The following is an 11,508-nucleotide window of genomic DNA, read 5'->3' as shown; positions in this document are numbered from 1 at the left end:
ATTGCAGCGGTTCAAGGCAGTGGCTCACCACCAACTTCTCAACGGCAATTAGAGATGGGCAATAAATGCTGGCCTTGCCAGCGACGCCCACATCCCATGAACGAATAAAAAAAAAGTCCGTGTAGTGAAGGTGCTTCCACAGTGCTGTTAGGTTGGGAATTCCAGAATTTTGATCCAGCGATGATGAAGGAACGGCGATATATGTCCAAGTCGGGATGTTTGTAATTTGGAGGGGAACGTGCAGGTGGTGGTGTATCCATGTGCCTGCTGCCCTTGTCCTTCTAGGTGGTGGAGGTGGTGGGTTTGGGAGGTGCTGTCGAAGAAGCCTTGGCAAGTTGCTGCAGTGCATCCTGTGGATAGTACACACTGCAGTGCCGGTGGTGGAGGGAGTGGATGTTTAAGGTGATCGATGGGCTGCCGATCAAGCGGACTGCTTTGTCCTGGATGGTGTCGAGCTTCTGGAGTGTTGTTGCAGCTGCACTCATCCAGGCAAATGGAGAGAATAATGTAAGTTGAAGAGCCAAACCACCTGAGCAAACCTGAATTTCAAATTAGATTTTGTCTTCAGACTATTGAAGGCTCAACCTTATCTTCCAATGATAAAGTTATCCCAGCATTTCTTCTGTAATAAAAGGTTGTTCTTATTTCATATTGCACATTGTTTTAAGGTTCTGTACTAAATCATCTGAATCATGGCTTTCTGGATAATCTGTCTGATTTGATTGTAATTTCAATTTTTTTTACAGATTTACTTGCAATTTACTAAATTTCAAGTACAACACTTTTTAAAGTGCTATGGTGATCGTTTAATAATTTATGATGGTGACAATTTACTTTCTCCGATACTTGATGGACCAACTTGTGGTGCAGAGAATCCAGCAGTGATATCATCTGGAATTTCATTATTAGTTGAATTTTTCAGTACCCGGAAAATACAAGCAATTGGTTTCAGTGCTAATTATCGATTTGGTAATACTCTCTTCAAATTGTAAATTATATATTTAGTTGACTAGCTATATAGTTTTAAGCATGCTGCTTAATATTCCATTTATTTTACTTTCTAGTTAGATGTGGTTATATGAAGACACATAAAAGCGGAGATATTGATTTTCGAGCTTGGCAAAGCAATTATCCAAGGACAGAATGTGTGTGGGTCCTGCTATTACCAAGAGCATTTAAGGTATGAAAGTACCATACAAAAACAATTATACTTTCTTATGAATTAATAATAAAGACTTCTGATTGTTATTTACGAAACCAAAGAAGTTAAATTAAATGTTACAACTAAAAGACCATTCCATGCTGACTCAAAACTTACGGGAAATTATAAAATAATATCCATTTTCTTGAGAGTTTCCAAATTCAAAACAGGTGGGAGCCTACTTTTCAAGTATCTGTAATTCTTATAACTTTCTGATATGGAAAAATGGCAGTCCAGACATTAAGGGTACCTGGGGGTGGTAGTAATGCCAATTTCTAAATTCTGTCACAGCTTTGACATAGTGCTACCACATTACTGCAAGTCAACTAAAAACACCAATTGAGCAAAGTTTTAGGAGGTGGATCAAATTAATTTGAGTAATGCTGTTTCTTCTGCCGTAAGTCACATACAGACCAAGCTTCATTAGTATTGACAGATCTAAGTCAATACTTCAACTTCTATCTGAAAGAATTTGCAATATAAGATGATTCTACTCATACTGGGATTTGTAGAGGCATCATATAGTAATACTTAAGGACTTTCTTCTGCATTGCTGCATGTGCTGTAAACCTTTTTCATTCATATATTAGAAATAAATGCAAGTGCAATGTGTTGATGCAGAGGACTTATTTTAACCAGCTTCTAAATTAATATATTAAACACAGCATAAACCCGTAGAATAAGAGTCCCACATGACTGGACTTTTTTTTTTATTCGTTCATGTGATGTGGGCGTTGTTGGCAAGGCCAGCATTTATTGCCCATCCCTAATTGCCCTTGAGAAGGTGGTGGTGAGTCGCCTTCTTGAACCGCTGCAGTCCGTGTGGTGAAGGTTCTCCCACAGTGCTGTTAGGTAGGGAGTTCCAGGATTTTGACCCAGCGACGATGAAGGAACGGCGATATATTTCCAAGTCGGGATGGTGTGTGACTTGGAGGGGAACGTGCAGGTGGTGTTGTTCCCATGTGCCGGCTGCCCTTGTCCTTCTGGGTGGTAGACGTCACGGGTTTGGGAGGTGCTGTCGAAGAAGCCTTGGCGAGTTGCTGCAGTGCATCCTGTAGATGCTACACACTGCAGCCACAGTGCACCAGTGGCGAAGGGAGTGAATGTTTAGGGTGGTGGATGGGGTGCCAATCAAGCGGTCTGCTTTGTCCTGGATAGTGTTGAGTTTTTGAGTGTTGTTGGAGCTGCACTCATCCAGGCAAGTGGAGAATATTCCATCACACTCCTGACTTGTGCCTTGTAAATGGTGAAAACTGAAACAATTCCACTTAAAAGCTGAAAGTTTCCAATCTAGTAATGCCATGGAAGTAAAAAACTACTGTGGAGAGGAAAAGGAGACACAGGATACAGTGAGAAAACTTAACTTTTGAGTTCAACAACCATGTAACTACTACCTATGGAGTAAATTCTTCTTTCCTCTTTCCTAATATTCTCCAAATGGAATTACCACAAATGGGCATGTTCCAGTTAAGAGGAAACACAAAGGATGATGCTCTATAAAAATACTTTAGATATCAGTAACATTCATAAGATGATTGCAGAAGAGGAAGTCATTTCACCCATCTTAATTTATCCATCCAGAATGCTCTAAAATTCCCCCACTGCAGCATCCAAATGTTTCTTAAATGATTCCTAGCTTTTTGCCTCCACTATTCTATCTGAGAGTCCATTCACTGTGTTGCTCACTCTTTGTGTGAAAAAGAATTTTCTGATATTTGTCGTATGTTTGCCTTTTACTAGTTTAAACTTGTGTCCCTTTATCCTACTGTTTCAGTTTACTTTAAAGAAATATCCTGGATTTATCTTTTTCATACCCTTAAGTATCTTGTATACGTCTATAAGATTGGCTCAGATGCCTCTTATTCAGGTTGAAAAACCTAGGTGTTTGTCTTATTATTTGCTCTCAGGATGTGGGTAACGCTGGCATGGCTGCATTTCTTGGCCATTCTTAATTCTTCCGAGAAGGTGGTTGTGCTTTAACCATTGCAGTCCTTGTGGTGAAGGTGCTCGCACAATGATGTTAGCTACGGAATTCCAGGATTTTGACCTATCGACAATGAAGAAACAATGGTATATGTCTAAGTTAGGATGGTGTTTGACTTGGAGGGGCCTTGTAGGTGATGATGTTTCCATGGTGTTGGTGCTGTTGCCTTTTTTGGTGGTAGAAGTCTTTGGGCTAAGGGGCGAGTTGCTGCAGTGCATCCTCTAGATAGTACATACTGCAACCACAGTGCCCCATTGGTGAAGAGGGTGGTTACTGAGTTCAGTGGCAGGCATGCTGATCAAGTGGACAGTTTTGTCCTGGATGGTGTTAAGCTTCTTGAATGCTGTTCTGACTGTATCCTTCCAGGCAAGTGGTGAGTGTTCCAGCACACTCCTGACTTGAACCTTACACGATGTGGAGAGTTATTGAGAGGTCAAGAGGTGAGCCACCCATCACAGAGTACCCAGCCTCTTATCCGCTCTTGTAGCCATAGTGTTGACATTGGCTGGATTATTTAAGCTTCTGGGTTATTTAAGCAGACAGAGGGATCCGCGATACAGCAACCGAAGAGGAAAGAGTCTCACTGGACTCCTCCAGAGGGTCGCTGCCCTCAGCTTGACATGTATGCTCAAGCTGTCAGGAAATGCGTCTATGCCAGATTCATCAGCCGCACTCGGAAGACAGTCCAGAATGTCACCCGAGCACAACGCAACGCCATCAAAGCTCTCAAGACCAACCGCAACATCGTCATCAAACCAGCGGACAAAGGAGGAGCCATCGTCATACAGAACAGAACGGACTATTGCAAAGAAGCATACCGACAACTGGACAACCAGGAACACTACAGACGGTTACCCGCAGACCCGACCAAAGAACACACCCATCAGCTCAACAAACTGATCAAGACCTTCGATCCAGACCTTCAAAACATCCTATGCACTCTCATCCCACGTACTCCCCGCGTGGGAGACTTCTACTGCCTCCCAAAGATACACAAAGCCAACACACCCGGACGTCCTATCGTATCAGGCAATGGAACCCTGTGTGCGAACCTCTCTGGATACATCGAGGGCATCCTGAAACCCATCGTGCAGGGAACCCCCAGCTTCTGTCGCGACACTACAGACTTTCTACAAAAACTCAGTACCCACGGACCTGTTGAACCAGGAACACTTCTCACCACGATGGACGTCTCGGCACTATACACCAGTATCCCCCATGATGACAGCATCGCTGCGACAGCATCAATACTCAACACCAACAACAGCCAATCTCCAGACGCCATCCTACAACTCATCCGCTTCATCCTGGATCACAATGTCTTCACCTTCGATAACCAGTTCTTTACCCAAACACACGGAACAGCCATGGGGACCAAATTCGCACCCCAATACGCCACCATTTTCATGCACAAGTTCGAGCAGGACTTCTTCACTGCACAGGACCTCCAACCAACACTATACACCAGATACATCGACGACATTTTCTTTCTATGGACCCACGGTGAGGAATCACTAAAGAGACTACACGATAACATCAACAAGTTCCATCCCACCATCAAGCTCACCATGGACTACTCCTCAGAATCAGTTTCTTTCTTGGACACACGAATCTCCATCAAAGACGGGCACCTCAGCACCTCACTCTACCGCAAGCCCACGGACAACCTCACGATGCTCCACTTTTCCAGCTTCCACCCTAACCACGTCAAAGAGGCCATCCCCTATGGACAGGCCCTGCGAATACACAGGGTCTGCTCAGACGAGGAGGAACGCGATGGACACCTACAGACGCTGAAAGACGCCCTAGTAAGAACGGGATATGATGCTCGATTCATCGATCGACAGTTCCGACGGGCCACAGCGAAAAATCACGTAGACCTCCTCAGAAGACTAACACGGGACGCAACCAACAGAGTACCCTTCGTCGTCCAGTACTTCCCCGGAGCGGAGAAATTACGCCATGTTCTCCGCAGCCTTCAACATGTCATCAATGATGACGAACACCTCGCTATGGCCATCCCCACACCTCCACTACTCGTCTTTAAACAGCCACCCAACCTCAAACAAACCATCGTTCGCAGCAAATTACCCAGCCTTCAGGAGAACAGCGTCCACGACACCACACAACCCTGCCACGGTAACCTCTGCAAGACATGCCAGATCATCGACACAGATACCACCATCACACGAGAGGACACCACCCACCAGGTGCACGGTTCATACTCCTGTGACTCGGCCAACGTTGTCTACCTCATACGTTGCAGGAAAGGATGCCCCAGAGCATGGTACATTGGCGAGACCATGCAGACGCTGCGACAACGGATGAACGGACACCGCGCAACAATCGCCAAACAGGAGGGTTCTCTCCCTGTCGGGGAACACTTCAGCAGTCATGGACATTCATCCACCGACCTTCGGGTAAGCATACTCCAAGGCGGCCTTCGAGACACACGACAACGCAAAATCGTCGAGCAGAAATTAATAGCCAAGTTCCGCACCGATGAGGACGGCCTCAACCGGGATCTTGGGTTCATGTCACACTACACGTAACCCCACCAGCGAACAAATGTTATCTGTTTTTAATATAACGGGTCATTGACTGTCTTCGTTCTGTCTCTCTCTCTTTTTTTTTTGGGGGGGTTGTATATTCACTGGCCTTTTAGATGACACCTTTCTGTCTGATCACTGTGATTGCCTTGGCAACGGGCAGTAATCACCAGGCTTTGTTTTGTGATCTTAAAATGCGAAGGATTTGAAATTGTCATTTCCAAACCGCCTGAGGAAGGGGAAAGCCCCCGAAAGCTTGTGGGATTAAAAATAAAATCGTTGGACTATAACTTGGTGTCGTAAAATTGTTTACAAATCTTCCTTTGCGCTAGGTATGACTCCAGCCACTGAGGAGTTTTCCCCCTGATTCCCATTGACTTCAATTTTACTAGGGCTCCTTGGTGCCACACTCGGTCAAATGCTGCCTTGATGTCAAGGGCAGTCACTCTCACCTCACCTCTGGAATTCAGCTCTTTTGTCCATGTTTGGACCAAGGCTGTAATGAGGTCTGGAGCCAAGTGGTCCTGGCGGAACCCAAACTGAGCATCGGTGAGCAGGCTATTGGTGAGTAAGTGCCGCTTGATATCACTGTCGACGACACCTTCCATCACTTTGCTGATGATTGAGAGTAGACTGATGGGGCGGTAATTGGCCGGATTGGATTTGTCCTGCTTTTTGTGGACAGGACATACCTGGGCAATTTTCCACATTGTCGGGTAGATGCCAGCATTGTAGCTGTACTGGAACAGTTTGGCTAGAGGCGCAGCTAGTTCTGGAGCACAAGTCTTCAGCGCCACAGCCGGGATGTTATCATCTTCAGGCTGCTGCTGCTACTCTTCCTCTTGTTCATCCCCTTGCTGATCATGGGAGCCTTTGCCTCTTGGCTCTCCTTGAGGATTCTGCTTTGTAAGGCAAAGTTGTCAGCTTGCAGCAGACATCCATAATCTTTCAGACCCTAGTCAGACTATGTTGCCGAGCACTCTCAGATTGATCCAGGCACCTGAAGCATGCCTTCAACATGTCAATGGCGTGCTCCATGCTGCGGTTTAGCTGGGCTATGTGACTAAAACTAGGGATGAAAATGTGTGCAGGTGCAGGCATGACATTATAATCTTAATATAATTAGTTACAAACAGGTGGGCGCTTCTGATGCCAGTACAAGACCTGACCTAAAAACTTGTTGGGGTGCTAATGGATCACTGTCCTATTTGTGATTACTTATGCCTGTTCATTAGGCATAACTGATCAGAACATCTACCCTTACAAGTTTTTAAAATGTGATCTATTTACATCACCTCGTCAATTTCCCAACACCTGCACATAAGATGCATCTTTTTACATATAGCTCCAATTTTAACCCAGAACGGGAATTGTGTTTGCGGGGCCGAAGTAGGTGGTGATCCTTCCAGCCACCCAGAGCGTGAGGCCCGGGAGATTTTAATTCCTGAGTCTCATTTGAATGCCCCGACACTGACTCCCACCGGAAGCCAGCAGAAATAACATCAATGCTGGAGGGCAGGAGTGAAAATTCATGGGGGGTCAGACCGCCACCAGGGACTCACAAAATGGTAAGTAAGGGGGTTAAAATACCCCTATAATCTTGAAAAATTGCTGGCAATCTGTCTTCTGCTGATCTCCCTCTATGTGGGAAATCAGGGACCCTTCCGGTGTCCCTGACGACCATGTGTGCGGGAAATGCATCCAGCTGCAGCTATTGACAAACTGCATTGCGGCACTGGAGCTGCGGATGGATTCATTAAGGAGCATTCGCGATGCTGAGAACGTCGTGGATAGCACGTTTAGTGAGATGGTCACACCGCAGGTAAAGGTTGTACAGGCAGGAAGTAATTGGGTGACCACCAGGCAGAGTAAGAAGAGCAGGCAGGCAGTGCAGGGGTCCCCTGTGGCCGTCCCCCTCTCAAACAAATATACCGCTTTGGATATTGTTGAGGGGGATGACTTATCAGGGGAAGGCAGCAGCAGCCAACTTCCTGGCACCAGGGGTAGCTCTGCTGCACAGGCTGGGAGGAAAAAGAGTGGAAGAGCTATAGTGGTAGGGGATTCTATCGTAAGGGGAACAGACAGGCGTTTCTGTGGCCGTAAACGTGACTCCAGGATAGTTTGTTGCCTCCCTGGTGCCAGGGTCATGGATGTCACTGAGCGGCTACAGGGCATTCTCAAGGGGGAGGGTGAGCAGGCAGAGGTCGTGGTCCACATTGGGACCAACGACATAGGTAGGAAGGGAGATGAGGTCCTGCATCAAGAATTTAGGGAGCTAGGTAGCAGATTAAAGAGCAGGACCTCAAAGGTTGTAATCTCTGGATTACTCCCAGTGCCACGGGCTAGTGAGTATAGAAATAGGAGGATAGAACAGATGAATGCGTGGCTAAAGAGTTGGTGCAGGAGGGAGGGTTTCAGTTTCCTGGGTCACTGGGCCTGCTTCTGGGGAAGGTGGGACTTGTACAAGTCGGACGGGTTGCATCTGAACCAGAGCGGGACAAATATCCTTGCGGGGAGGTTTGCTAGCACTGTTGGGGGGGGTTTAAACTAACTTGGCAGGGGGATGGGATACAGAGTGGAGCTACAATAGGGGGTGATGTGCAGCCAAATATAGAGAAAAAAACAAGTCAGCTTGGAAGACAGGGCAAATATGTGAGGGCAAGGCTGGATGGCATCTATTTTAATGCAAGGAGTCTTGCGAATAAGGTGGATGAACTGAAGGTGTTGATAAACACATGGGAGTATGATATTGTTGCTGTCACAGAGACATGGTTGAGGGAGGGGCAAGACTGGCAGCTCAATATTCCGGGGTACAGAATCTTCAGGCGAGACAGAGGGGGAGGTATAAGAGGAGGGGGGGTTGCAATATTAATTAAAGAATCAATTACTGCCATAAGGAGGGATGATATATTAGCAGGTTCCTCTAATGAGGCCATATGGGTGGAGCTTAAAAACAAAAAGGGGGCAAGCACTTTGATGGGAGTGTACTATAGGCCCCCAAACAGTCAGGGGGAGATAGAGGAACAGATATGTAGGCAAATCTCAGAAAATTGTGCAAATAATAGGGTAATAATAGTGGGGGATTTCAACTTCCCCAATATTAACTGGGATACTCAGAGTGTAAAAGGCTTAGAGGGTACAAAATTCTTAACGTGCATCTAGGAGAGCTTTTTGAGCCAGCATGTAGAAAGTCCTACAAGAGAGGGGGCGGTACTGGACCTAATTCTAGGGAATATGGCCGGCCAAGTGGAAGAAGTGCTAGTAGGTGAGCACTTTGGTGACAGTGACCATAATTTGGTGAGATTTAAGGTGGTCATGGAAAAGGACAGGGAGGGGCCGGAAATAAAGGTTCTAAATTGGGGGAAGGCCGATTTTAATAGGATAAGGCAGGATCTGGCCAAAATGGACTGGGATCAGCTGCTTGTAGGAAAATCCGCATCGGAGCAATGGGAGTCTTTCAGAAGGGAGATTGAGACCATACAATGGCAACATGTTCCCGTAAAGGTCAAGGGTGGTTCCAAGAACTCCAGGGAACCTTGGATGTCAGGGGATATACGAGAATGGATTAGGAAAAAAAGGAGGGCTTTTGGCAGATACAAAAGGCTAAAGACGGAGGAAGCCCTAGAGGAGTACAAAAAGTGCAGGGGGATACTTAAAAAAGAAATTAGGAGATCAAGGAGGGGCCATGAAATAACACTGGCGAGCAAAATAAAGGAAAATCCTAAGATGTTTTATAAGTATATTAAGGGTAAGAGGATGACTAGGGAAAAAATAGGGCCCATTAGGGACAAAAATGGCAATCTGTGTATGGAGCCGGCAGATGTAGGAGGGGTTCTAAATGAATTTTTTGCATCTGTTTTCACTATGGAGAAGGACGATGTAGACATAGAAATACGGCAGGGGGACTGTGATATACTCGAACATATTAACATCGAGCGGGAGGAGGTATTGGCGGTTTTAGCAGGCCTAAAAATGGATAAATCCCCAGGCCCGGACGAAATGTATCCCAGGCTACTGTGTGAGGCAAAGGAGGAGATTGCGGGGGCTCTGACACATATATTCAGAACCTCTCTGGCCACAGGGGATGTGCCAGAGGACTGGAGAACCGCTAATGTAATACCATTATTCAAGAAGGGGAGTAGGGAAAAACCGGGGAACTACAGGCCAGTGAGCCTAACATCAGTGGTAGGAAAATTATTGGAAAAAATTCTGAAGGACAAAATTAGTCTCCACTTGGAGAAGCAAGGATTAATCAGGGATAGTCAACATGGCTTTGTCAAGGGAAGATCATGTCTGACTAATTTGATTGAATTTTTTGAGGGGGTGACTAGGCGTGTGGATAAGGGTAACGCAGTGGATGTGGTATACATGGATTTCAGTAAGGCCTTCGATAAAGTCCCCCACAGGAGACTGGTCAAGAAGGTACGAGCCCATGGAATCCAGGGTGCCTTGGCACTTTGGATACAAAACTGGCTTAGTGGCAGAAGGCAGAGGGTGATGGTCGAAGGTTGTTTTTGTGACTGGAAGCCTGTGGCCAGTGGGGTACCACAGGGATCGGTGCTGGTTCCCTTGCTGTTTGTGGTCTACATTAATGACTTGGATATGAATGTAAAAGGTATGATCAGTAAGTTCGCTGATGATACAAAAATTGGTAGGGTGGTAAATAGCGAGGAGGATAGCCTCAGTCTGCAGGACGATATAGATGGGTTGGTCAGATGGGCAGAACAGTGGCAAATGGAATTTAACCCGGAAAAGTGTGAGGTGATGCACTTTGGAGGGACTAACAAGGCAAGGGAATACACAATGAATGGGAGGACCCTAGGCAAGACAGAGGGTCAGAGGGATCTTGGTGTGCAAGTTCACAGATCCCTGAAGGCGGCGGAACAGGTAGATAAGGTGGTAAAGAAGGCATATGGGATACTTGCCTTTATTAGCCGAGGCATAGAATATAAGAGCAAGGAGGTTATGATGGAACTGTATAAAACACTGGTTAGGCCACAGCTGGAGTACTGTGTGCAGTTCTGGTCGCCACACTACAGGAAGGATGTGATCGCTTTGGAGAGGGTGCAGAGGAGATTCACCAGGATGTTACCAGGGCTGGAGCGCTTCAGCTATGAAGAGAGACTGGGAAGATTGGGTTTGTTTTCCTTGGAGCAGAGGAGGCTGAGGGGGGACATGATTGAGGTGTACAAAATTATGAGGGGCACAGATAGGATGGATACTAAGGAGCTTTTTCCCTTCGTTGAGGGTTCTATAACAAGGGGACATAGATTCAAGGTAAAAGGCGGGAGGTTTAGAGGGGATTTGAGAAAGAACTTTTTCACCCAGAGGGTGGTTGGAGTCTGGAACTCACTGCCTGAAAGGGTTGTGGAGGCAGGAACCCTCACAACATTCAAGAAGCATTTGGATGAGCACTTGAAATGCCATAGCATACAAGGCTACGGACCAAATGCTGGAATATGGGATTAGAGTAGACAGGGCTGATGGCCGGCGCGGACACGATGGGCCGAAGGGCCTCTATCCGTGCTGTATAACTCTATGACTCTATGACTCTATAAATCTAAATATCAGAACGGCATGCAACGTAAATTCTACCAGTTAGTCAACATCCAAATAACAGCTACTATTCTGCTGGATTAAGAACCCAAATTCAGTGAAAAATCATTTGAGGGCACACAGTGATTGAAAATCCACATAGAACACAATGCTACACCTTTGTACTGAACATAATACTAACAATATGCAATCTGTTCTCTTCACAGAAAGACACTAGA

The 11,508-nt window shown here is 46.1% G+C and overlaps 1 long non-coding RNA gene across 1 annotated transcript; it reads left to right on the top strand.

The window, feature by feature from the left end:
- Positions 1–905: 905 nt before the first annotated feature.
- Positions 906–3,848, top strand: LOC137327660 (uncharacterized). Its single transcript, XR_010964499.1, has 3 exons — positions 906–969; positions 1,065–1,180; positions 3,552–3,848. It is a non-coding gene; the product is annotated as an uncharacterized lncRNA (long non-coding RNA).
- Positions 3,849–11,508: the final 7,660 nt, after the last annotated feature.

Source organism: Heptranchias perlo, chromosome 12, assembly GCF_035084215.1.
Source record: "Heptranchias perlo isolate sHepPer1 chromosome 12, sHepPer1.hap1, whole genome shotgun sequence".
NCBI lineage: Eukaryota > Metazoa > Chordata > Chondrichthyes > Hexanchiformes > Hexanchidae > Heptranchias > Heptranchias perlo.
Note: the sequence above shows the minus strand (reverse complement) of the source record. Positions and strands in the feature narration are given on the sequence as shown.